This window comes from Zonotrichia leucophrys, chromosome 12 (assembly GCF_028769735.1).
Source record: "Zonotrichia leucophrys gambelii isolate GWCS_2022_RI chromosome 12, RI_Zleu_2.0, whole genome shotgun sequence".
Lineage (NCBI taxonomy): Eukaryota > Metazoa > Chordata > Aves > Passeriformes > Passerellidae > Zonotrichia > Zonotrichia leucophrys.
In genome coordinates this window covers 8,116,550-8,142,878 of record NC_088182.1, presented here as the reverse complement: position 1 = coordinate 8,142,878, position 26,329 = coordinate 8,116,550, and the positions used below count along the sequence as shown (strand labels likewise).

Here is a 26,329-nt window from a genome sequence, read left to right as displayed (position 1 = left end):
GGGCTATTTCCCTGTTTTATTGCCAAATGTGCACATTCATCACTAAGGTTTAGCTGCTTCAGTTAAACCTTTTAAATGTAAATTATTTTCTGTTATAAAAAGCTGATTGTGGGAGTTTTAGTATTTCAAAGATGGTAATTTATGTGACTGGAACAAAATAAAACATTCAACAGAAACAGAATTTTACTTGATCAGAAACACTTTTATGTTTCAGTATAGTTTTCTTTTCATATTTTTCTCCTGCAGCAATGGCCTCTGTCTTTCAATTAGTTTGAAACATAAGATCTTACATAAAACCATAATTTAATGCTATTTGCATATGCCTAATTCCACAACTTCTTTGCCTCTCATTTAAAGTATTTTTAAGGTGTCATGAACCAATGCCTGGAATCCCTTGTGCAACCACCCAGGTGTTCACCCCTCAACAGTCCACAGCAGCCTTGGGACCATGGGGAATAGACCAGTCCCTCAGCATTAGGTCTCCTCTCTTGTCACCTCAAAACATTTCAATGACAGTTGAAAATGAAGAAAGCAGACTTTCAGCCTGTAGCTTATGACTGCAGGTCAATCCCATTTTTCTTTGACTTACTTCCCCCAGTGTTGAATTTGGGGTACCAAAAAGTCTCCTTGAAAATCATCAGACTTCATAGGGCACCTCGAATATCACCCAAAGGGGACTGAAATCCCTGCAACAACTCCTCAGTTCCTGTTGGATCAGGCTTTGCACAACACTGTGCCAGCACTACTGACACCTTTGAAGATTCTGACAACAGCCTTTAGAAACCAGCATCTTCCCCCAGGCTACCAGTGCAAAAGTACTGTCCTTGACTTCCCAAATAACAAGGATTTTTCTCACCATCTTTCATCATCCAGCCCCGTTTCAGTTCTCTTTCTGCTCAAGCCAGTGGCAACACACTTATTAACTTCAGCTGAAGTCCTTCCTGGTTTGACTAAATCTGGCAAACAGATGGGCTAATAATGGCAAAGGATATATAATAGTATGTCCACAGACTTCACCAAACTTCACCAATGGAGTGCAAATAAAATGCACTCCATTGCCTTTATTCACTGTGTATGATTTTCAAGTTAGTTTAGAAAATGTACCAATAGCCCTCTCTCAAACATTTTATTAACTTCTTAGGGTACTTTTCTAAGCCTTTGTGTGGCAGGCAACATTTGCACAGCTCCCACCTAGGTGGGATGGCTGCAAGGCCAACACTGATAAACACTCAGAAATGCATCTTCCATTGAGCACCTGCTAAAACAGGAACTCGATCATTTTAACTTACCAGTTTAATTAGAGAAATGTATTATTGATTCAATCTTTCTTCATATTCATGAGCTGGCTAGAGAGAAGAGTGAACTGTTCTGCTCAGTACACTTTCACCTTGATAAACATGAATTACCCTAACTGGGAGAGAAGTTATTTCAAAATTGTTTAAATCCACAGATTCCTTTCAACAGGGAACTTTGGTGGATTTGTAACACAGGCTGGTGTTTGCCAGGAGGCCAGCTGAAACCACCAGACTTGCTGTCCTGGACACCTTTCAACAGACACTTTGTCCAAATGGACTTTGACTGTGACAAGCAGGGCCATATGGGCAGGGGGGAGCAGAGGTGAACAGTCTGTGATTAGTCCCTAAGTCATTTAACCTTCAGAATTACCATTCCACACACTCTGCCACCCAACAGGAGGCTGTACAAGCAGGTAAAAAGATAGATGTCTATTCTTAATGACTGTTTAGGAGACTGCTGAGCTCTGGTCTGTGCCCATGTTGGTTCAGTTCATTAATGTAATTAACCAACAATCAATCTTTTTAAATTAGTTACACAAAAACAGCTACAGCCAGATCAGCTGGCATGAAAGGTAGGTCACGGTCCATTTCTGCACGATTTAACATCCACACTGGAACAGAAGACAGGGCATGGATGCATCAGAAACTGGAGCCAAATTCCTCTGAAGCCCCACAACTTAATTAAAGCGTGTAAAACTTGTGCATCTGCCTTGGTCTTGTTTGCACGGCCTTCTGTGCTTGCAGCTCAACACCTTGATGATAGAGAAACTGCTCAGAAAACAAGAGGGAGGGAAGGAAATGGAAGGAAATGGGAGGAAATGGAAGGAAATGTTGAGTAATGAAGGAATTTTAATAAATTTAAACACTCTAACTTTATGTAGAACTTGTAACTGTACTTTAACAACAGTCTCGTGATTGACCAGTGGCTGTTCACAGAATAAAATGAAAACAGAAGGAGCTGCAGTCACCATTATTGTCTGTTCCCTTTCCACAAACTAGGAAAAGACTAGCAGAGCAACCTGGATTTTCACTGAATACAAAGGTGACCTGTGAGGGGTTACAGCACAGCTCCACCACCAGCCACGAATGCTGATCTGCTGCCCTGGGATCAGAGCTGCGAGCAGCCTGGAACTCGGGCTCACAACCTGCCTCTTTTCCCTGTTCTCAGGGGGCTGGGAAGGGATTTGGTTGGCCCAAAGCCGGTGAGTTCTCCAGGAGCGATGGCCGGGGGTTGCTGAGGTGACCGAGCCCGGCCCCTCCGGCGCTCCCAGCCCGGCGCTGCGGGGCTCGGTGCAGCAGCAGCACTGCAGGGTTTGCCTCGGGCTGCAGAGAGCTGCCATTGCACAGACGTGCCCTGCCTGCACTATCTGAGGGCTGGGCTCGGGAGGTGCTGCCCAGGACCCCCGGGCTGTGCTGCCAGGCCCAGGAGCGGCCCCAGGCCCCTCGCGGTAACGGGGCTCGGCCCAGCGGCTCCGGAGCAGCTGCGAGCTCGGTGTGGGCGCGCTGTCAGCCCGGTTTGACACTAATCGACAATTCCTTTCCCAACCCTTTAATCTGAACCTGAACTAAACTGCTTTCAATTTCCCCAAAAGGCCAACTTTGCAACTTCGCCGTATGTTTGTCCATTAAGAGAGCATCTGGCTTCTTTTAATCCCTTGCACTAACGGAGTTGATCCGATTGCTGCCTCCGGAGACATGGCAACGCAGGCGCTGCTGCTGAATGACTGCCATGAAACCGCGATCTTCCTCCGAAATCCACCATGAAACGGGTGGGCAAGAGGCTCCCTGAGGTGCAGGAGGGCACAGCAGTGCCTGGGCTGGGAGCCTGCACACGGCTGTGTCGGAACCCAGGCAAATCCTCTGGATGCCCTGGAGGGCTCGAGCCCCTGCCCATGGGGTTTAGAGACCTTGGCACAGAGCCCAAGCCCCCTGCGCCTTTGATTTAGCCCTTGGAAAAAACAATTACCAACCTTTATATGAAGAATTACAAGTCAAGAAAGTTTAAGTAGAATAATAGATTGTAACGGGGTGAAAAATAGATTTTTGAGGTTTTTAGAATGGGGGCTCGGGGTCCCAAGATGGAGGAATTCGGGCATGCCCTGTCCTTTTTCCTTCTTCTCCCTAGCCTCCATCTTCTGGGTGATGTTGGCATTTTTAGATTGGTTTAGAGTAGAAACTCACTGTCTAACATAGGTGATAGGTATTGGAATGTTATTTTAAGTATTGTACACATATTTTTTAGTATAAAAAGACAACACCACCCCAAGGACGGGCAGTGTCCCTCAACCCGACCTGCCAGACAGACCTCGGTGGGTCAGAGAAAGAATTTTATAGATAAGAAACAATAAATAACCTTGAGAACAAGAATAGAAGAGTTCTGACTCCTTTGACTGCCGGGCTGGGAAAAGAGACTTTCTAACGCATCTCAGGGTCACTCTGACCAGCAGAGATTCTGAGAGCAGAGCACTTAGCTCAGCTCCTTCCCTGTGCTTTGCCAGAGCAGCATTTGAAGGCGGCAGGATCAGACCCACAGCCTGCCCTTGGGTGAAGTGTGAAACACTCACCCGCCTTTCACTTCTGTGCAATCAGGCAACTCGGCTGGTGCAGCAGAAAAGGACTGGGAATTGGGGCAGATGGGGAAGGATGCCTGCTCAAGTTTCATTATGAAAGCTGTGTGTAAATTAGCATGACTGGAGGGGAAAAAAAAGGCAATTCTAGGAGACCAAGGAGGAATATGCAACCTGTCACTTAACACTCCCCACCCTCTGCAGTGTTTCTGCCAGAAAACCACCAGAGCAGGTGCCTCCGGAAATGAAACTGAAGGAGACATAAGTGAATTTAAAACTAATAACAGCAAGAAACTTTAATGAAACTCTCTCTGACTAGCTAGAGCTTCTTTTCTCATATAGGATTTTCTGGAGCTTTCATAACTCTACACTCAAAAACCATTCTCAGAAGTTGCAGGCAGCATATTATCACTTTGTGCCTCTGTGAACACAAATGCACCTTTTCTGCAGCACATGTATAACAGCAAAATGTCAGGAGCCCATCACAGCAAACTCTTGATTCATTACCAGAGTGATCTCTATTTTCTTGGCATATATGCAATTCTATGTCATTGCTCTAAGATATAAATGCTGCTAATTATATTTTGGCTGCTTCTGTAGCTGGAGGACCAGGTTGCAGGAGCTGGAGGAGTGGAGATCTTACCCCAGTAAAGCTCCCAGCTTGGTCTGGATCTGCCTCATCCCACACGCTGAGCAGGCAGCCTGAGCTATCCATGGTTTTTAGTATCCAACATTGCTGCCAGAGTCAAAAGCAAGCTGCAATGCACAAGGAATATAAAATAGGGACCTAGAGGGCAGGCAAAACTTTCATAAATTCAGTTCATCTACCAACATCGAAAGAATTAGTAATCAGAGGAAGAAAGCTACAGAAGTGTTAACATTAATTCTACTCTGCTACAAGCCACGTGGTTAACACCATGACACCTTACCATTTACTGAGGGAGAGCTATTTATTTATGTAACCTATATCTCACATTTAAATAATTAGTCTGCCTGATAAATTTTAGAACTTGCAATCTGTGTGCCACGTTTGCATAAGCACAGCATATTTAATGCAGGTACGATTGTTTAACACCTCCAGCATCACATTAAAGAGTTTCATGTAATTAGCAGAGTTGGGCACTCCAACTTTCAGGCCAGTTACACATTAAAAAAAAAGGTGCTAGTTGTACAGTGTGAAGCTGCTGCTCCAGAAATGTAGCCTGCACTCCTAACAAGGGATGTTCAGAGAGCAATATGTGCTGCCTGGGAATAAGCAAATCAGGTCAGCTAAGACTGGACTTGATCCAAAGCTCCCCTCAAACCTTCTGTTATCTCTGAGAGTCTGAAGCTCCCCAGATCAGTCTGCAGTCTTGGGTTTTCTCTCAGCTCACCAGGAGCAAAGGCCTGAATTTTAGAGGTGCCAACTACTTGTTCCTCTCTCCAGCATCAGCAGCTCAATGCTTCCCTGCAGCCAGGTGCCAGAACAGCACCTGCAGCCAGGCATTTTTACATGAGGGCACATTTCTAGAAGGTGAAGGGTAATGCTCCTGGGGTGCTGCTCTGCATGCAGCAGTTCTGACTCTCTAATAAGCAGCAGCAGCTACAGAGGGAAACTCCTAATGAGCTCTATTTACTCCTCAGCAGAACAGTCCCTGCTTCCAGGAGGTGAATCAGGGATAGGCTTGGTCTTTATTGCTATTATCTTGTTATAGTCAAGTAAGCAAAACCCCTGTTGTGTGAATCATATCATGGCAGTCACTTGGCATCTCAGCAGATTAAGAATGCAATAAATACAAAACCTCACAGTTCAGGTTGTAAAAATAAAAGTAATACTGAATTTTAGCTTTAGATTTAGACACTGGAGGAACCTGAAGTGGAAGCCATGCTCACAGAGAGTGGATGCCATTGGCATTCCTACTACATAGGAATTTGCTAAACAACATGAACAGAACTAGCCTCTGTGTTAGAAGTTAGAGTGTGCAAAGTGACAACTAGCAAGCAAGGTGATATTCTGAAACTCAAATCACAACTCAAGAAATTAGAAATGATCACTTAAGAGCTTTCCCTTGGGCATCTAACCTGAAAAGAGGGCAAAAATAAATCGGTTTATTTGCTTCTTAGGTAGCCATTGCTCTAAAGCCAGATCATCAAACATCCAGATTTAAAGCCAAGTTTCTAAACTCACTCAGCAATGAGGAGCAGCTGACATCAACACGTCTTGTCAGACTTTCAAAGCACTTCAACGTTCAGCACACTTCAAAGAAATTAGCCACCTGCATTATTGCCAATCAATTCTGAAAACCCTGTTTCATCTGTGTTAAGCTCTCATGAAAACTTCTACCTATATGCTTTTTTCCAAACGGTGTTTAGGCACTTCAGAAGCTATTCTTTGAATATTTTAGAGACACGTCAAGGCCCTTTTCACAGGGAATTATTTTCTAGTTCAATCTATCCAAAATTATAAAGAAACTGGGATCAATCCCACTGTGTCTATTTATCCAAAATCTTCTATCATCACAGGACCTTCATCTCAGATAAGTAAAATGAAGACAAGCTTCAAGTTAAAAATAGCACTACACAGACTCCTCTGTTGGTAGCTCAGCTGCTGGGAACACTTACCTCTGTATTGTTCCAAACTGAGTTGAGCAAGCAAACCTCCTCTTGCTGCTGCTGGAGAGAGGGAGCAAGACCAAATATTAAGAGAATCTTGACAATTATGGGAAAAGAAGTTCTTCTTGGGCGATGACAATGTATTTTCCAAGGAGAACTGCCACAAGAAACTCTTAGCAGGAGATGTGGGAAAGCAGCACATGGTATACCCAGGGACATAGAATACTCTTGTATTGGTAGAAGGAGACCATAGGAAGGTAAGACAGGGATGAAGTATTCCATGTTCTTAGGCATGAGAAAGGAAGAGGTCCGTATTTGCAAGTCCAAGAAGACAAAACCACACAAAATACAGCCAAAATTTAGCTCCACACAAAGGACCTTCTTTCTCCACAAAGAAAATAAAAACTGCAATGAATTAAGTTACACCAAAATCCTCATCTAGGCAAGAATTTTAAGGGAATGCTTTTTCCCCAAATTTTAATGGGAAAAAACCCAGTTTAATAACTTGAAAACAACTTAAAGAAATTTCCTCCTCCATTTCTACGAAGAAAGAAACACTCAGTTTTGTAGTTCTCCAAGCATGGAACCATATCCTTGCCCCCTCCACAAGAGGGAAAAGCTGGGGAGATACAGGACAGGCAGATCTCTTCTTTGCCTCTTTAGAGAGGTTTTTCACCCAGAGAAGCAGGGAATGCCCTGCCAAGGAAGGAGGACATGGAGAGAGGGGCTGGTGCTGTGATGACAGCAGGATAATGAGCAAGGCTGAGGCCATCCAAGCTGGGGCAGTGAAACTGCAAAGTCCAGCAAGGAGGAGCATCTCAGTGTCACAAATCCTTCTCATTTCAAATCAAAGCAAGAATAAATATAATGGAGCAGGCTGGGAAATCATCCTTTGTAATCTGCAGCTCACAAAAACCAACCACCCAAGGGGGTATTCCAAAGCAGCTCCTGAAGCTGTTTGACAAAACCCTTTAGTTTCTGAAATGCTAATCAGGGCAGAATTAGGTGATCAGGGAAATGCCACCATGGATGAGGACAGGAGGCCAGCAGCAGATTACAGGTTTAAATAGACTTGTTAACATCTGCTTAGGGTAAACTATAATTAAGAAATCTCCTTTCCTTGTTTGGGGGTTTGAGAGTTTTGTTTGTTTGGGGTTTTGTCTCCGCTAGTTTTCTGCCTTTCCAGTTTTGACAATGAATTTCCTATCGAGACTCTGGGGAAGCAGAGCAGACTTTCAGCATTCACAATCAGCAGAAGATCAGGGCAATGGAAAGGCATTTGAGTCCCAGAGTTGTTGCATTCTTTCAGAAGTTTTTCATCTTATGAATACAAATCTCTAAAAAACTCTCTTTACTTGTGGGTTTACTTCTTTGGGCAGTTGCATCACTACACACCTAAATTTGCACAAGCAAACTGTTGCCCAGTTGTCTATACTCCTTCTGCCACTTCACTCAGTTCAGAAATCAGTTAAAGAAATCGATTCTTTCCATGTGTATAGTTAGAAGCAGGTGTTCAAACTACACAACCCTCAATTGATCACTTTTTCCCTTCAAAACTATGACTAAGTCAAAACGTATGAGTAGGATACAAGTCTTCATAGTGCCCAAATACATTTCAAAGGGAAGATTTGGAAAGACAGATGCTTTTTGACCATCCTGACCAGAGGACATGCTTTCTGGCAATGCATATCTTGGAGGGATAGTGGTTGATGACAGAAAAACAGGCCACAGGTTCACCCAGACAATGTAAACTAGTATCTGTTTGTGGCAGGTAAATGCAGACCTCTCTAAGCAATTTTTAGGGGCCTACTTTGGCTTTAGACTGTTGAACCCAGTAGGTGATTTCAGCACAAGGAGTGGGATGGAGCTTTTCATAGGGAGCAGCTTGCTGGGACAGGAGGACATTATATATGAATATCTAAACATAAATTCCAGCCTTTTCCCTCCACTGAAAGGAAAGCAGAACTCCAAAGGGTAGAGAAAAAACATATAATCCAGAGTAATTCTGTAGGACTCAGTGATTAAACTGGGCTGGCCAAAGTGAGGTATCTGAGTCTAAATTTACCTCCCTAAATGATCTGGTTTGATTTTCCAAGGTGATGAATGCCTCCAGCTCCTGTCGACTTCAGGTGTCCACATTTGAAATGTTTGGCCTTTAGTCTTCAACTTGAACTAATTGAAGGATTTAACATTTCAAAGCTAAGGGGTTTTATCCAATCCAAAGTGCCATAAAGCTGCAGTTCCCAGGCATGAGAGATATGACACACGAACAACTCAAAGGCAAAGCAGGAGAGGAAAGATGATTATTCCCCAAAGTGCATACACTTGAAAGACAGGCTAATGAGTTCTTAAATGACATCATTTAATCCCAGTGCTTCTCAAATACAATGCTGGAGTTTTCCCAACCTCAGTCATTACAGACTGCAGAAGGAAATTTTGACTGTGCTTCCCCTGCCTGTTGAAATACTGCAAAAATGTGTTGCTCAGTTAAGTTCTCCCTGAGCTGCATAATGGATGAAATGAACCAAAACCAGCCCTGCATCACAGCTAGGCAGGAAAGCCAAAAGGATCCTGTCCTCCCAAAGAGCACAGACACATTTTCACAGAGATCCAGGGCCACCAATACTGGAACAGAGACCTGTACAAGAGCATTTCCAGGGGTTACAACAGCTTAGAGACACCTCCAGAGAGAGGAAACTGGTTCAGGTGATCCTACAGAGGATTAGGTCCTCGAGGTGCTCAGATCAGGGATGAGCATAATTTCAAGAAAGCCTTGTGAGCCATTTAGCATCCAGTTCAACAGCTGCAGGGCAGAGGTTTTCACCAGGGGCTGTTCCAAGGAGACTCTGCCTACCAGGATCCACACTGGCTTTGAAACAGTTTCACGTTGGAAAATTAAATTTTTAATTATCAGTTAAAAATTTAATTAAAAGCAAGAACAATGAAAATACTGTTTCAAGAAAGGTGTGGTATCATGCAAAGTTCAAGACAGTTCTTCCTCAGCAGACTGAGGTTAAGTGAGGCTTTCTGTGATACGGTCCTTGCTCTGTCTGGTAGAGGCATTTCAGAAAGCACAGCAAATTGTGCATAAGGCTGCTTTATTTAAGGATAAGGTAATCAGATAGCACTTCATAGAAGTGAGCCTATCCTTTTCTCTGCCACAATTTTGCACCACTGTGAAAGTCACCTCAGCCAGAACTTCTCACTGTTGGTCACCTTCTGGGCATCCACATGAAACACACTGGACTGGTCTGCAGAAACCCTGAGCAATGACAAGTTTAACTGTAGTCTCTAAGAGCCATAAGCTGAATCTGTCATTTAGGTTGCTAAGTATGCAAAAGAAATCAAGCTCTAAAGCTAAGTTGTCACCCAAAGAGAATGAGCATTACTTAAAGTATAAAATATGTGTATTAATGCTTCAGAGCCATTCAGATACTCTGCTGAGAGGCTCTGTGTGAAAGCTCAGAGGACATTAATAACCTTGTATTCAGGGCAGAGTTTGGATGGCATCTGGAACTTCACTGAACGATGCAGATAAAAATAAACACTTGATCTTGTCCACCCTGAGCACAGAATAAAGTAGCAGCTTGTGATCAAGTCTTTAAGACTGTATCACATTCATCTTCCAAATTAAAGCTACACAGACAGCCTTAATTCTGCCTTTTCCTAATCCTTCAGAGTTTAATTTTACAGTTCTAACTTTCTTTAAACATAGTAGTTTTTGCACATCAGTAATAATTCACCCATCTCTGGCAAGAGTGATTTACATCCAGTATACTGGCACAGTAAATACTAATGGAATGATCCCATGAATCATAACATAGCATTACATTTAATTGCTATATTCATTAAATAAGAACATTGGATCTTTTTAAAATTAGAAATTTTGAGGTGCTATCAAGTCAGATTAAACTAATGAGATAAGATTTAATAGAATGTGTAAGTTGTGTAAATAAGATTTTATGCTGTGCTCAATTCTAGCTCAATTTTAATTTGATTTAGGACATCAACATCAAACTTTCAGCCTTCAGATTTGTTTCAGTTAATCTCATGCTAGCTTTAAGAAGTTGAGTCTAATAACGATTGCATTGATATTATATTGATTTCTTTTCCTGTTACACATTTTCTGAGCAACATCACAGAAATGATGGGCAGGATTTATTTAGTTGCTTACGATGGAGGGCTTATATGTAGAGCACAGGATTAATTTTGCAGAGATGTTTCTGAGGCATATAATTGCAATTCTCACCTGTGTGCAAAGCTGCTCTAGATGGAGGCTCCTCTGGTGACAGCAAGAGTACAGAGAGAAAAGGTGGCTGCTGGTGCACATCTGTACAAAATAACCTCTTTGTTTCTTACCGCTCTAAAACAGTGCTAATAAACACAAGCAATTAGGGAGGGGAACTCCAACAAGCACCATTTCAAAGAGACAAGCTCTTGCCTCTCTTTTCTGAAAGTTCAACAGCTGTCCACCCTTTGTGAAAAACTGTTTTAAAAAAATGACCAGAAAGGAGAACACAGAAGCAGGGTGTTTCCATTATTTAGGGAGTTCTAACAGGCACCTGCAGGCTGTTGAAATTAGACCCGAGTTACATGGACAAAGTGCAACTGCAGAACACAGGAGCACCCGGGCAGCACAAAAACAAGCAGTGCAAGCTGAGCAACCCATTTGGGCAAAACACAGCAAAACAGGGGGTCACTGGAAAAGGGACTTGCAAGGGTGTCTGGAAAAGGGACTTGCAATCAGCCATGTGGGAACAATCTTTGACTGAATCCCTTTTGTAGTTGCAGGCAGAGACACTTGACACAGAACTTCAGAGGCATTAAACAAATGTTATCTCCAAGTCTGATGCACCAAGAAGGCATCAAACAGCAGCAAGAATCACAACTGAAAACACTCTCAAGATCATCACCAGCACAATGGGAGCAGAACAGCACCATAAAGAGAAATAAATAGACAGTTTTGTAACTGAAATCAAAGCTGTATAGTTTGTTTTATGCTGATTTAGATTTTTGTAATTCATGTCAGAGAAAGGATGTGGCTTTTAGTAATGCTGAGCAATTGAAAGCAAGCTCAAGGACATATTCCTACTAAACCTCACTTGTTTATACAATCCTTGCAGGCACAGACGGGCCTGCTATCTTTGTAATGCAAAATTTACTTTAGCACTTCCTGAGCTTTTTCACAGTGTTGAAATTGCACACTCAGATACAGACATTTGTAATTTCAGTAGATCCATCTGCACTTCTTAAGGACTGTTACCCAGTGCTCTCCACTTTTGATCCAGCTATGCCATCTGTAAAGAGAAACAATCAAACAAACCAACCAAATCCTAATATTTTTCAATTTTCTGCCCTATTTATGTATCTTCAAAACATGAATGCAAAATCTGGACAAATCCAAGGGCTCTAATACTGCTTCTTCCCCTGCATTCCTGGCATAGTACTAGCAGAGAGGTAGAGGGTATTGGAGGAAATCTGAGTGCTGATTAAAGTTTCCTCTCTTGCCTAATATATGTAGAACCATAACACATACACTCTGTTACCATAGCTTATCAACCCACCTACAGAAAATGAGCCTTAGAAAATGCTTCTTGATTAGAAAGGAGAAAATATCTCCTGACAATCAGGACTAGAAAACCCCTCATCCTCCAGCTTTGGGTCTGTCTACAGCTTTTGAAGAATACAGGAGCTCTCTGTCTGTCCAGACAGTGCGATGCAGGCCAGGGTGCATCCAAGCACCAGGACCACAATTCAGAGAGAACCCAGCCCACTTTCCAGGTTCATTAACTGGAGTTCACCATGGGGCTAGCACAGCCTCAGGGCTTCTGGACCAGGGCTGCTCTGCATTCCTCTGAGCTGCAGCTCAGGCAGACTCCCAAGTGTGTTTTTATTTTAATTGGAAGAAGCCCTTATTAAAATGGAAATTCTTTTTACATTTATACATAATTCACCTCATATGTGATGTTGTCATCTTATTACAGGGGTTCCATACTGTTGTCTCCTTATCACAAGAGTTTCATACCTTCTTGGTGTTTCTCGTGGACAGCTCCTCTGACCACTGACTCTTTCTTCTTCCCAAAGCAGCCAAGTGACTCCAGTTCCCTTCTCACCCAGCCACCCCACTCTTTTATAGCATCTTCTCACTGCTTAAAGCTGTGGCCTGTTAAAGTCAGGCCTGTTCCTAATCTTTGATAATTGGCCCAGCTACACCTCTTTAGGGGTAAGATTACTGTCCATACTATCTTTATTTTCTTGTATTCTATCCCCCTACAATGTGAAGCTCCTCTAGATAACAGCATGTGGAGAACACGGGCAATGAGCTTGTTTGGCAGCCTCTCAGCCATACAGAGTTACCTTGTCATGGAAGAGATGCACATGCTTGTGATAAGAGTACACAGAAGGTCATACTGATATTGAAGGTTTGATAAGTCCCACAGTGCAGAGGTGTCACTTGGTTGCACGATAAAACAGACTAATTTTTGTCTTCTAAACAGAAATTTACTTCTGTGAGACATTTCAGTAGAACTCATGGTCACAGGATTCCCTTATTGTTGGTTACATTGATTACTGTGTGAGAAGCAGCCATTAGCTAATGAGATCTTCCTTTCATCTTTGAGGAAAAAAATTAATCACATTCCAAGTACTTCAGCACTGCTCAGTTCATTATTTCTGGCTGAAGTTCTTGTGTGCTTTGCTGAGGTTTGTAAGAAAGCCCAGGATACATAGTTTAGTTGTACAAGAAATGAACTGTTAAACAAAACCAAAAAAGTTTATCCTAACTTTTTTGTGGAGTTAACATTTATCCTTCTTGTCTGCATTCCAGATAAGAATGTTATCTTGTTTGCTCTCTATTGTCATTCTTGTGTTTGTGCAGATCTTCAAGGGCTGTATTTGCATAATCTACACTGAAGTAGCAGAAATACTTGATCTGTTTTGTGCAATATGAAAACATTTACAAATTTTCCTTTTTTTTTTAATACTGCTGGATATTTCACATTCTTTCATAGAAGTCTCTATGGTGGTGAGTTCTGCCTCGCTAACATTCAGTTTAGTCTATTCTCCCAGTTTCTGTATAGGATTAATTTAAACAGAAATTGTTATTTAAAAGAGACCAACCTGCTGTTCATCCAGGCCACTCTAAAACTGAATACTACCTAACTCTACAACAGGACAATTTGTGGAATAAAGCAGCACTCACTGGAACTGTGGTAGGGTGAAATCCAGACCTTTATATTGCAGGTTTAAAATGTGACTATTTATGATCAATCCAAGCAAAATGAAAAATATAAGTGCTTCATTTTCTGCAAAGTAAAACCACCTTCACCACAATCGCTACTCAAATAATTTGCCACTTGGTACTTTCCATTCAGGTGTAGGTAGAAAGAACAAAATTACTCAGTCAAAGGTGGCAAAATTCAGTGCAGATTAATAACTCTGTAAAAGTAAAGGAGGAAGATAATTACAATCTTTCCAGCACAGAACTATTCTGTGTACAGAACAGCTTTACCTAGTTTCAATCCACATATATTTTCATTTAAATACAGTCCTTTGCTAATTCTACCACTCTCTAAAGTTTACTGCAGGGAGCATGAAAAAGATGGTCTTTATGAACAGATGGTCTTTTCAAGGAAATGTAGTTACACTTAAATACAGACAAATGCACTGAAGACTAATGGTCCTGTTAGAATGCAAGTTCTGAAAAGGGAAAATATGGGACCACATAAAATGCTAGCCCTTAATTACAGTTGTTTCTTTCCCCTTCTGAAGACAAACTAATCACTAATGAAGCTTAATTAGCAGTAAACAGGTACCAGTGTACAGTCATTCGTGTACCAACAGATGTCTATTGATTGTATTTGACTGAATACAAATGTGAGTAGCTGTTGTTTAGGTATTATTAGTGTAGGACAGGAAATTGTAACACAACAGCTCCCTCCTCCATGACAAGTGGACAAATTCAGTCTGTCAAGCACAGCTGCATTCTTACCTGAAAGGATCAGTTTATACCCCAACACTTGGAGCAACCTCTTGTGTCCAGCATGCTTTCCACTGAGCCTGGCTACACTTGACAGCAGATGTGGAGAGATTTTACCAAGCCACAGCCCAATTGAGCAAATCCTTTCTTTTATATACTTCTGAGACAACTCCTAATATTTGTTGTTTTCTGCATTTTGGCAGAGATTTTGCAATTTTGTGAATGCTCCCTGGGCCAGCTGTAATGCTGAGTGCAATGCAGGAACAACTGGGACAGAAAAGTCTTTTGGAGTTTTTCTTTTTTATTTGTTTGGGATTTTTTTTTTTTTTTGTTGTTAAGAATCTTCTCTGTTTCATATTTAACAGGGTTCATTTACCAAGTTCATCACACCTAAATCTATGAAAGGCCCCTCAGCTTCAGGGGGCTGCATGACTTTAGGAGTAGAGTATTTGGGGAATAAACACTGTTAGCTGGGAAACACAATCATACCAGGGCAAAGATACAAAGAAACCTTGAAATGGAGAAGAAATCCTAACCTTTAAACTTTATTCCTTTTTGTGTGTGCATGGGTTTGGATTTTTGGAAGGCTCACTGAACTCTCTGTCTGAAGTTTAGGGCAATGACTTTCAATTCTCAACAGCCAGAATTCACTCCCAAGTCTACAAAGACAATAAGATAGAGTTATGGAAGATAAAGGCACCCTGAATTCTTATTTCTACTGACAGTTTCCTGTTAAATATATATTTTTTTTTTAAACATTTGAGTCAAAATAGCACACTTTTCCTTTTTTCACTCTAATGAGCATGATGAACCTTTCATCTTCCAGAGAGAAGCCCTAAGGCCTTCCCTATGGGTCTGTGGAAAAGAGCAATGCATTTCAGGTGAAATCCTGAGTGATTGACCCAAAATTTGATCTTGCCTCTTGGGTACTGAAAATCCAAAATAATTCCACAAAGGAACAGAATTAGTCAGGCCTTACTCTGGTGTTTTTCAGCATACACTGGTGCCAGTTGTTCCTTTCTCTTTTAGCTTCAGCATTTAGTTTTAAATAAGACAGAAAGGACTTTTCACAGTAGAGCTCTATGCTCACACCACAGATGCTCCGAATGCTTCACAATCTTATTTCTCTCCCTCAAAAAAGGCAACTTGAATCAGACAAATTGGACCAAAACCATGCAGATAAAACATCAGAGTTCCTGTTTTGAAATGAAGTGGTGAACCAGTGTCTCATCCACAGCCATTTGGGACTCTGGTGTTAATTTCACACTCAGCTCCTCTCAAGCCTGAGTCTGTGCTTGGCAGACATGGGGGTATCCAGCCTCCATGTCTGATCCCCACCCTCATTTATTTGTTTTATGCTCCTGATACATCAAAATGCTTATAGAAAAGGTAAATATAAATATACATATATATATAAGCATGTCTATCCATTTGATAGCTTTTGATTACAAACTTGTGAAAGTAGAAAGAAACCTCTTTCAAATGGTGAAGTGCACACCTGTCTACCACCCAGAATGGTTTCTGTCCATGCTTCAAGGAACATCCCCAAGCAAATAACATTACTGCTTTGCTGAGAATGCCCTTCATGTCTCTCTGCCTTGTTTCAACTATGACATGAAAGATCCTTCATGCAATAATGATCTTTTTCTTTGTAACACAAATATGCTCAGTAACAACCAAATGAATTTTCCAAAGGAAAAATTTATCTGGAAAGTCTGTTTCAACTATTTCATCCTGCTGAAATGCTAAGGAACCCCCATGCTTCTGTAACTAAGAAAAGTTTTCTGAAAATATGTTTGTCCTGGCTTTATTTGTCTATATACAATAGCCTAAGCACATAATCCTTCACCTTTTACTTCTGTGGCTGATCAGATATGAAATTTCCACTTGGCTCATTAGCTTTAGTGTAGGATGAAAACAGTAAAATACTGACTTCCTTGAAGGCATCAAATGGGTCTCTGGCAGTTATTTCTGTGGGACAAGAATGAACTCTTTGGCAGCTTTTAAGGAAATAACCAGCATTGGATTCAGCCTGTGCTGTAAATGCTGGAAGCTTAATTGCAGAAGTCAGACAAGGGGAGATAGGATGATGATAAACACGGAAAAAATATCCTTTCACTAAAAAATATACAATAACATCAACTCTTTGACAATTGTCATAAGAGGAACTTAGTTTTCTCTCCTACTTCAGAAAGTAAATACGTAGAAAGTTGACAATATCTTTCAAATGTTCTTATTTCTAGCTGAAGAAACAGAACAGGACAAATTGAAAGAGATTATTTAAGAATCTCTAGTAACTTTGCATACACTTCCCCTTGGATTTGACTTTGATTCACAAATACCATCATTTGCACTGTTCCTGAAATAGGTGACACGTAGTAGTCCTGCACAATTTGAGGTTTACAGATTCGAGACACATTTGTAACTGGTCCTGTAGCAGAGCCTCAGATCAAAGTGATGATTAAAATCTAAGTTCTGGTGGGAGTTCAATCACTTCAAAGCTATAGATAGCAACATTAGCATCCAGCCATGCATAGTTTTAGCATGTGGCTGGGATCAGAAGTCCCAGAGGGAAATGAGGCAGCCTTTCTGTGGAAGTAGATAACACAATACTCAAAGGTTTAAATCTCAGCTACTGTCAAACCCTCCTTGATGGTGAGGAGTCCTTTTGTGTTTATCTCAAGAAGACCAGCATTTTTAATTTTTTTTTCCATTCCTGAAATAGTAACAACAGAATTTCCATATATGAGATTAAAAGCACTGCTGTTACCACATAAGTACAGTGCAATCTTTGCATCATTTGCAAGCAGACATCTGCTCTTTAAATTCCCCCCAACTATTTAAAAATCATCATTTTCTACTGCAATACTTGGGAATGTTCCCATTGTATTCCTTTGTTGTCTCATTCAATAATACCTCTGCACATAAATGGTACTAACACAATCAGTTTACCTCTGCTATTATTTATTATTCATGCTGTGGGAGCACATAGAAACCCCAGCCATGGTGCCTTGATCTTATTTGTACTTGCTGAACAAATACATCCTAAGAGACAAGTTACTGTCCTGAAGAAACATTTTATTTTCAGCCTAAACAGACAAGACAGTCAAGGGGTGGGAGAGGAAATAATGAGGGATGGCTTGCCCACAGTCACGCCACTACCCACTGACTTACAGAGGACAAGCAGCAAGGCACTGTGGAGTCCAGGAGAGAGCCCTGGTCCATGGGAATGCTCAGAGAGTGGCACTGCCCTGCCTGCAGCCAGAGCTTTGATTCCATCACCCTTTCACAGGCAGAGCCCTTTCCTGGCACTCACACAACCCCAGAGGGTTTTGCACTGGAGCCTTGCAGAGCAATTCAGGAGCTCCACGAGCCTGTGCTGGCACAGCTGTGGATCAGCAGCACAAGTTCACCCTGAGAGATGCTCAGTTCCTCCAGCTGTCCTGCATGTCACACAATAACCCTGGGGGTTCCCTCCTGGGATCTCCCACAGAGTTACTGCTGAAAGTTTGCCTGAACAGTGCCAAAAGTGCATTTATTCATGCCTGTCTCAGTGGCATAAGGAGCAATTACTGCTTATGGGGATTGAATGAGGAAGTCTGCAGTGATTAAAGAGCAGAGCATGGAGAGCAGCTCGATCACCTTCACCCCTCCTGAAACACTCAGGCTCATTAGGCTCATCTGTTCATGCAGAACAATGTTAATTCACCCAAAAAAGGATTGTAGGAAAGGTGAAAGGTTGCTACATGTCCCCAGAGCTTACATATGGCACTGATAAGCTACAAGAGACAAAACCCTCAAACTGGAAATGAGTGGAAAAGGGCTTTGGATCACAGAGTGGCTGGAGGTGAAACATCTGTCACATCCAGCTATCTACAGAAGCAGAAAGCTCATTTATTAACCAACTCTCCACCCAGAGATTTCTATGCACAAAAATATCAACTAGGTGAATGATGTGAAACTGAATAGCTGCAGGTAAAAAGGCAGAGAGACAAACACTCAGCAAAGCTACAAGGCTGAATTTCTGTCTCCTGCTCTTCCCAGATTAGATCCCAGCCCTCTGTTCTCTATAAACACCAACATCCTGGGCAGGTTACAAGTGAAGGAGAAATACCTCTCCTGATTTACATCCCATTCTCCCACCTTTTAACCAGCCATCAGATTTTTCTTATGACCTTTTCCTGAGCTGCTTTTAAATGATAGCAGTGTATTTTTCCAAAGATGTGGCTCTGTTTTCTGACAGATGGAATAATTTTAATATATCATTTTACCTGCCTCACCAGGGAGCTCTGCAGCATAATTAAAACACAGGACAGATGAAAAGGTTTATAGCACAGCTACATCACTGCAACATAATGTTCACTTGAGCATCACTTACACCCTGCTGCTTCCCAAGGATGCAGCAGAGAGTGCAGTGCTTGCTGTGTGCCAGCCTCCTTGGGCTGGGACTCACTGGAGGGCAAAACAAAAGCAGGAATTCTGCCCCAAAGCTGCTGGGCACCAGCTCTGCACCTAAACCTCTGCAGGACACTGCCAACCCAAAGTAACACCCACATCAGACAGAGCAGTTCTGTGAAAGCTGTGAAAAAAAAGCTATAAATTTCTATGAAAGATAAATCAGGTGACAGGACCTCACAGTGGAGACTTTGCCTCACCCCCACAGCACTAACAAAGTGGCTTCACAACACAGGAAAGACAAGGGTAGTATGGCAAATATTTTTTGCTAGACAAAGAAAACAATATAAAATTTGTAGCATCTTATTTTTTTTAAATTACCTTAGAACAGAAATTTTATTAAGTATAAAAGCTTTGGTGAAGTCAGCAAATCACCAGAAACCAGGTATGTGGATAAAACACGTGTGTAATAAGTGATTCAAATGTACATTAAGTAGATGACATTAAGTTAAAAATCCATAAAGTAAAAAAATAGTGGAATACACAAAGGCTTTACTGAGGGATGCTGTTACTGAGGTCAAAACTCACTTTACCTTAGCACGCTTTGATAACCCATCAGGACCATAGGTATCTGTTCAAGAGTGTGAACTAACTGTAGGATCAGCAAAAGTAGAAAAAGTTATTGATTATTATTAAAAATCAGTTGACATGAAATCCTCTGAGAACAAGCAGCACTTAGGACCAGAGATGTACTCAAGGCTGATCCTTTTAGTGGCAAGATGAAACAATAAATTCACTATTCAGACAAATCTCTCTTCTCACATCTGCCTTGGAAGTATCAATATTGTGTAAGAATATAAAGGAATATCTTTTGTTGGAGAATATACAGAATATAATTTATTCTGCTCGAATTTTACATTTCAGTATTGTCATTATAAAAATAAAAATGTCTGCAAAGTTCTGACATAGTATTATAAGAAAGGGGCAATGCTAAAAATTATTTTTAAAAAAAATCTTTGTAATGCAATATCCAGAGGAAGCAGAGGGAAAGGTGTGATTATTTCTGTGTGTTAGGAAATGAAGTTAACTATGTTGTCAAGTAAGTTTTCTACTATGATTTTATTTTTAAATAATTCATGCTCTTTTTTACCTCCTTCTTTTGCCAACAGGCTTATGGTTCCTGGTTTTATGTTTAGTAAAAACAAAAAGTGTATTTTCTCCTGTAAAACTAAAAACATTCTGGTGTGGTTGGTTTTCTGACATGCATCATGACAATTCCTCTACAAAAAGCCTTTGAGACTCTAGGAGAGAAATGCAACATTCAGGGACAGATTCCTGTTCAGCTATCTGCAAAAATCAGATCTCAGCAAACCTACAGAGCAACAGGATTTCTAATAAGCCCTTCTAGCCATAAACATAGTTTATTGTAACATAAATATGATAATGTGAGGAGTTCTTGGCTGTTGTATTTCCAGCTGTCTTTTCTTAATGAACTCTCCTTTAAATCCTGCCCTTCTCTTGCCAGTAAAAGTCAGTCTTCTCTTGGGTCACTTTCTACTCTTCGATTTTGTCTAAGTACATCTTTAGAAAATCTTTCACTTTCCTTGCCATCCCCTCTCCATGCTCTGTTGGATCCTCGGCTCCCTCCCTTTCCTGGGTAATGTCCCCATGCAGAGCCTGTCCCGCTCCCCAGGGACAGAGTGCAGCTCCTCCCTGCCAGCCCAGAGCCACTGCTGCCTCGCTGGGCCAGGGCATTGCCTGAGATCACAGCAAATCTCATCTCCACCTACCCCAAATCCTGTAAATATCTTCCCTTTGCTGGTTATTTTTAACATCCTGCTTCTTTCTTTTCATCCCTGCATGAGTTCACTGTCTCCTCTTGATTTCACCAAACACTAAAGTTTTTTTCTCTTGTGAGAGACATCTCTATCACTTCCCTGTTGCGTTCACTTCTGCTGTCAAATATTTTATTTTAAGATAAAGACAACATTTGTATAATTGCAAGTCTGATTATAAGACTTCTGCTATGACAGAGGCAATGTCTGGCAATAATTTTGTTTTGCTTTTTAAGTAAAGGAAATGGATGTACTTATGCTTTTTAGTAAAGAATTAATTTCTGCCAACATTTTCAAACAGACAAAATTACACGAGCCAGGCACATAGAGAGTTCTGATAGGCAGAAGCTGAAATATCATCCATCTTCATCCACTGAATTTGTATTATGGAATATACTTATTCTGTTCTTAGAGGGTAACTCTGTATTATTTCCTTTACATATGACAGATGTTCATTCCTCATTCCTGTTTTAGAGTAGAAATTACTGAAAAATACCACTGAACAGCAGAATTGAACCCCCAGATTGGCCCTCTAAAACTACAGTGTGGCTTTTATCCTCATTTGTTCTAAAAATACAGTAATCCACTGCTCTCTAGCAGTTGAGGAATGTGGGAACAGACAATCTGTTGCAGCCAGTTCTGTGTCAGACTTGCTGGGTGGTAACAGAGCTGTCACCTGGGAGCAGCTGCAAGGTAAGCAAAACCACTCATCTCTTTACACTCAGCTGCTGTGTAGGGAAGAAAAAATGTCAGCACTGATCTGGTACTGCCTGCTACTTTCCAGATATTATTTTGGCATTTATCATTAAATTTGGTGGCATAAAACCTGATGCTCTCCTGTCAAGCTCTCTCCCTACTACACTGCAGAGTGGCCAACTCAGCAGATGGACTTGTGTAGTTGCATGAAAAACTAGAATATATTAAAGTGTGGTGCAGTGACCCTGGCTGGATGGCAGCTGCCCACCAAAGCCCCTTATCACTAACTTTCCACAGCTGGAAAGTCTTGTGGGTCAAGATAAGGATGGGGGGAAAAAATCCATCACCAATTATTGTTACAGGCAAGACAGACCTGGCTTGGAGAAATTGATTTAATTTATTGCCAATCAAATCAGAATAACGTGGGTCTCTCAGAGACACTACCGTGGTGCTGATGGCCTCAGCTTTGTAGGGTCCCTCTTGGGGGGGACATTTGCATTTGCTGGCATTGGCTCCATCAGACACAGGGGAAGTTTCTGGAAGCTTCTCTTGAGAGCCACCCCTGTAGCACCCCCACCCTGCCACCAAATCCAGTCCTATTAACCAAGCCCTTATGTGATTTGCAAGAGTTACAAGACAAACAGAACCAGCAGTGTATCATGGTAAGAATCCTCCCTCTGACCAAACAGCTTCCCCTTTTTATCTGAGATGCAGCAAAGAGGCAGCTGTGACTTCTCTCACCTTGAACACTGCTGGGCCTACAGGAGAAAGCTGAGGAGCATCAGTTAAACCCTGCACCCACAGCACGCCTCAGCTAAATCATTTTTACAGAGATGAGCACATGTAAATTCGGCAGAGGCTTTGCCTTGCAGGGTGAGCTGGGCTCTGGACTGCAGAGCGCCCTAATTGAATTCTGCTGGGAGCGCTCTCTGCCCACCTCTCGCTTGGGGGACTAAACTTAAGCATCATTAAATTGACATAAATGCAACAGACTTCAAATAGGAAGATAAGCATTAGGCCTAGAACAAAATTCTGCAGCTATCTTGTGTGGACCCCTACCCCTGCAGGACTGCATCCTGTGGTATGCACTGAAATGCTGTTTTACCTGCTCTTGGTTTACCCTTTTTTTCACTCTTGTATAACATCACCTTGTTAACATTCAAACAAAACAATATCCAAGGCCAATGCTGAGTGCATTAGCAGCACCCTGTCCCAAGACACCACCCTGTTTGGAGACATTTGTAAACCTAAACCTTGGTATTCCATTTTTAATTAACAAAGAAAGCTTAATATGCAATTTTTTTTTTTCATCCATCTGGCGCTAAAGTTGCTGAGTTGCTTTGTTGCATTTTCAGGAAGAGTTTGGGACTATTAGAAGAAAATTACAATATATTTCTCTCTCTGTGGTTCACCTGTCTGTTTCAAAAGTAAAGTGTGTTTGGAAATGAGAAAATAAATGCTAGAGAAGGTATTACCTATGCACATACTTTTGTGCATTCTTTCTACTAGCAGCATAAAGGCCTTTATTTCCTTTCCATGTGTTTTATCTGTTCTGTATCGGGTCTTCGCATTTTCCCCCCATCAGATCTTAACACCCAAGAGGACAAAAACCAAACCAAACCAAAAAATTGCTATTAATGCCTTGTCCATAGCTTGACACAGGCTCAACTTCTCTGCTCCAATTTAAAGACCCTTTTGTGGTGAGATAACTTAAAAGTAGAATATTTTTATGTTGCAATCTAGCACTTGTTCTCCTCAGTGATTCCTTTATCCTCTTGGGTGTATCTTCAGGGATTGTATATTGAGTTTTTAAATTAAACTCTCTCTGACTCTTTTCCTTCTGTTGCTTTTAAACTTGTTGGTGAAGGAAATGTTTTTGAGTTTTGCAGAGACTTCTATGGTACTTCTTGCTTGTTAAAGCTACATCAAGTACCAGATTAAAAAGAAATTCAAAGAAACTAGAAACAACTTTGTTTCTAACTGAAAGCAAAGATGGAAGAACATATAAGGAGCATGTTAGGAACTGCTCTTTTTCTGACTTAGTTTCATTAGATATCCCGGTGGAAATATAATATGGAACATATGTTCATAAATGAAGTGAACATCTGATTAATTCTGTTTCTATGCTTTTAATTGATCCATTTCTCAATACATAATGCACAAATTACCATATCTATGTTGCACAAGTGAAGGAAAGCCCACATGAAACCCTCAAATATGCAGCGGAAGAGGCTTCTGGGATTTTCTGGCACAAGGTAAGTTTTAACTAAGTTCAGACCCTTTCCTTCCTCCTTTCTGAAAGGCCTCCAGCACATCCCATTTTAACACCACTCTGTGACACCCTTGACACCAAAAGTGCCACCACCCCCCAGCCAGCCAAGCAATCCATCAGGGCCAATCTCTTGCTGTGGGACTGGCAATTGCCAGATGCTGCAGCAGAAGCTGAATATCTCTTAACAGCACATCTAATTATCTATATTATCCAGGGGAGAAAGAAGAGCTCTTTATATCTCCACGTGGCAATCAATAGCTGCTGAACTTGGATATATATTCCTTGACTTAACTATAATTTGTAACTTGTGCCATCACAGATGTCATGCTTCAAACAGAAGCTGCCCAACATTAGATCCAAACTTCTGAGCTCATTACTGCAGCCACTGACAACAGCAGCAGGGCTTTCCTTCCCTGGTGAGAAGGGTGTGTCTGCACAGCCATCAGAGGCTGAGCGCTAATTGCCTTCCCTCCACAGCCATTACTGCAGGACCAGAGAGCTCCTTCTTTAAAAGAAATCAGAGAAAGGAGGAAAAGAGAATTTCAGCTCAAGGAGGTTTTGTTTTTCAATGTTCTTTCATGAAAATTGCTGTGCAAAAGAGCAACCCCACAAAACTATGGACACCAAAGCTGTCAATAAAAGTCCAAGATTTCTAGGATGTCCTTGAGTACCAGGGAAATTTTCCCAAAAATCAATTTCTCTTATGTGAATTTCCTTGTTTATGTTGGCCCCCAGCACATTATGATTATTTAAGTAACCCAGGATTAATTATTTCAGTCATTTACAAACCAAATCAGTACGTTGTGAAAGAATGTGAAAGCAAGAATCTTTGTCTAAAAAAGCTAAAAGAGAAAAGGCTGCCTATCTAGGCCCACTCCAGAGTTTGCTGTAACCTAATAAAAAAGGACACAAACTGATGCAGCTTATTCCCCTGGAAACAGGAATTTAAATTTACATTCATTTAATCCGAACACTTCAAAAGGAACATCTTAGAGCAGAATGATATTCTCCAGTTCATATGGCAATTACTACAGGGTCATATTGTCCATTACTGTGGCTCTCCTCCTGCACTGAGTTTCCATTGCTTACTAATTACAGGAATGCAGAATCAATTAAGAGAAAATAATGAAAGGGAATATATAATTTCCATAAATAAAAAGAGCCACTTTCTTTAGAAACATTACATAAGCAAATGAAGGAAAGCAGCTTTAATTTAACAGATGGCAATCCATTTGAGGACACTGCTCACCACTAACCCACACTTCCTAATTAAAGAATTCTGTCACTGTGAACCTTTATGTATGACTGTGTTATGATCTCTCCTGCCTAATCTGCTTTGAAGGGCTAATTAATACTAACCCACACTAGCCATTACAGACAGACCAAAGTAAAAAGAGAATTAGATATACATTATCTGGAAATAATGCTCACTCTCTGAAAAACAGCTAAAGGACTTTATTGACCTAACTTATTTAACAAATGACACTTAAGTAATTCATTGACAAGGCAGAACAATGGCAGGACTAAAAGCCTATTAAATATTTTTTTCTAACAGACATCACACTACATTGGCTGTAAATTTCTGGTGCAATTAATTAATTAAGACTTAAATATTTCAGTGATTAATTTCTATTAAAAATTCATAAAACATAATGACACTTAGGGAAAGAGATTATGGTTACTAGCATTCATTGACTAGGCTATAAAAAAACCCAATCTATTTAGAAAAAGAAGTCTTCTAGTTCAGTTTCAGAACACCGAAAGCATTTATTGCAAACACTGTGAAAACAAAGTGCTGATATTGCTCATACTTCTGGTGCATTTTCATTTTTCATTTGAGGACTGCTTTTAGCAGATGTTGTTTAGGGACACTTATACAACTCAACAGAAGCACACAAAATTTCCAAGTGGTCTGATCTGCAAAGCTTTGGCTTAAATGGTGGTGCACCTTGCCCAAATACCTCAGTGTTCCCTGCTGAGCTCATGCCACATCCAACTCAAGCTGCAGACAGGATCCTGCCACCCTTTCCCACCTAATCTCAGCTCTGTGTCCTCCTCCATTGCTCTTGAGCATCCTCTCTTCCCAGCTTCATACTTCAGGTACTCCTCCCAGTAAAAACTAAATTCTGTCCGCAACAAATGGTAGAGTCTTTTATTTATTTTTCTTTTTTGTTTTGGTTTTATGACCTTGGAGCAAACTACTCAGCTCAGCCTTGCCACAAAAACAAAGAAGATTTGTTTTTATCCCTTTTCCTCACTAAAGCCCCAGTCCCATCCAGAGGGACCTGGATTCCAGTGCACAGAAGCAGCAAAGCCACAGAGGCACACAGTGCCTACACAGAAACATTTCCCTCCCATCTGCAGGAGACACTCACAGTTTTTACAGCCAGCAGGGGACACCAGATTACCCACACTGACCTCTGTTTTACAGCACATTAGATGCCTCCCAATTACCATTCCACTGAGATCTGCAGGTTTAGCCCAACCAGCTGACTTTGCAAGAACAGAGCTAACCTGTTCCATCCCACAGGAAGTTATAACAAGAAAAAGAAACTTAGAGAAGAACCAAAAGAAAATAATTTCCTGGCATTCCAAGCTGAGCTGTTATCAATGCATATTGCATTTCACTTTGTCTTCTACATAATTCTTAGCATATTCAGCACCTCTGATGGAAATCAGCATGGTAGAATGACAACAAA

At 41.2% G+C, this 26,329-nt stretch overlaps 1 protein-coding gene across 7 annotated transcripts in view; it reads right to left on the bottom strand.

The window, feature by feature from the left end:
• The window catches only part of FHIT (fragile histidine triad diadenosine triphosphatase), a 512,254-nt gene that overhangs the window by 92,063 nt on the left and 393,862 nt on the right, over positions 1-26,329 (bottom strand). The gene's annotated exons all lie outside the window — the stretch shown is intronic.